This window comes from Photinus pyralis, unplaced genomic scaffold (assembly GCF_008802855.1).
Source record: "Photinus pyralis isolate 1611_PpyrPB1 unplaced genomic scaffold, Ppyr1.3 Ppyr1.4_LG9, whole genome shotgun sequence".
NCBI classification, from domain to species: domain Eukaryota; kingdom Metazoa; phylum Arthropoda; class Insecta; order Coleoptera; family Lampyridae; genus Photinus; species Photinus pyralis.
In genome coordinates this window covers 13,332,093-13,334,299 of record NW_022170878.1, presented here as the reverse complement: position 1 = coordinate 13,334,299, position 2,207 = coordinate 13,332,093, and positions in this window count along the sequence as shown.

The following is a 2,207-nucleotide window of genomic DNA, read 5'->3' as shown; positions in this document are numbered from 1 at the left end:
CTCAAATGTTCAAACTTTAACATCCAAGCTCCAAAATTCATGTTTCATGTTTCAACATTCAAAATGTGTGCTTCAATACATGCCCTTGAACGTACAAGTGTCGGGATCAAAATTCAAAGGTCAGCCTTTAAGATTCAATATATAAAGTTGAATCTGAAGGTTTGAAGCTCAATCAATCCAAATGAATGTTCAAGATTCAAGCTCAAATGTTCAAACTTTAACATCCAAGCTCCAAAATTGATGTTTCATGGTTCAACATTCAAAATGTGTGCTTCAATTATATGCCCTTGAACGTACAAGTGTCGGGATCAAAATTCAAAGGTCAGGCTTTAAGATTCAATATTTAAGGTTGAAACTGAAGGTTTGAAGCTCAATCGGTCTAAATGGAATGTTCAAGGTTCAAGCTCAAAATGTTCAAACTTTAACATCCAAGCTCCAAAATTGATGTTTCACGTTTCAACATTCAAAATGTGTGCTTCAATATATGCCCTTGAACGTACAAGTGTCGGGATCAACATTCAAAGGTCAGGTTTTAAAATTCAATATTTAAGGTTGAAACTGAAGGTTTGAAGCCCAATCGATCCAAATGGAATGTTCAAGATTCAAGCACAAATGTTCAAACTTTAACATCCAAGCTCCAAAATTGATGTTTCACGTTTCAACATTCAAAATGTGTGCTTCAATATATGCCCTTGAACGTACAAGTGTCGGGATCAAAATTCAAAGGTCAAGCTTTAAGATTCAACATTTAAGGTTGAAACTGAACGTTTGAAGCTCAATCGATCCAAATGGAATGTTCAAGATTCAAGCTCAAATGTTCAAACTTTAACATCCAAGCTCCAAAATTCATGTTTCATGGTTCAACATTCAAAATGTGTGCTTCAGTATATGCCCTTGAACGTACAAGTGTCGGGATCAAAATTCAAAGGTCAGGCTTTAAGATTCAACATTTAAGGTTGAAACTGAAGGTTTGAAGCTCAATCGATCCAAATGGAATGTTCAAGATTCAAGCTCAAATGTTCAAACTTTAACATCCAAGCTCCAAAATTCATGTTTCATGGTTCAACATTCAAAATGTGTGCTTCAGTATATGCCCTTGAACGTACAAGTGTCGCGATCAAAATTCAAAGGTCAGGCTTTAAAATTCAACATTTAAGGTTGAAACTGAAGGTTTGAAGCCCAATCGATCCAAATGGAATGTTCAAGATTCAAGCTCAAATGTTCAAACTTTAACATCCAAGCTCCAAAATTCATGTTTCATGTTTCAACATTCAAAATGTGTGCTTCAATACATGCCCTTGAACGTACAAGTGTCGGGATCAAAATTCAAAGGTCAGCCTTTAAGATTCAATATATAAAGTTGAATCTGAAGGTTTGAAGCTCAATCAATCCAAATGGAATGTTCAAGATTCAAGCTCAAATGGTCAAACTTTAACATCCAAGCTCCAAAATTCATGTTTCATGTTTCAACATTCAAAATGTGTGCTTCAATTATATGCCCTTGAACGTACAAGTGTCGGGATCAAAATTCAAAGGTCAGGCTTTAAGATTCAATATTTAAGGTTGAAACTGAAGGTTTGAAGCTCAATTGATCCAAATGGAATGTTCAAGATTGAAGCTCAAATGTTCAAACTTTAACATCCAAGCTCCAAAATTGATGTTTCACGTTTCAACATTCAAAATGTGTGCTTCAATATATGCCCTTGAACGTACAAGTGTCGGGATCAACATTCAAAGGTCAGGTTTTAAAATTCAATATTTAAGGTTGAAACTGAAGGTTTGAAGCCCAATCGATCCAAATGGAATGTTCAAGATTCAAGCACAAATGTTCAAACTTTAACATCCAAGCTCCAAAATTGATGTTTCACGTTTCAACATTCAAAATGTGTGCTTCAATATATGCCCTTGAACGTACAAGTGTCGGGATCAAAATTCAAAGGTCAAGCTTTAAGATTCAACATTTAAGGTTGAAACTGAACGTTTGAAGCTCAATCGATCCAAATGGAATGTTCAAGATTCAAGCTCAAATGTTCAAACTTTAACATCCAAGCTCCAGAAATTTCATGTTTCAGTTTCAACTTCAAAGGTGTGCTTCAATTATATGTCCTTGAACGTACAAGTGTCGGGATCAAAATTCAAAGGTCAAGCTTTAAGATTCAACATTTAAGGTTGAAACTGAGGGTTTGGAGCTTTACGGATCCAAACAT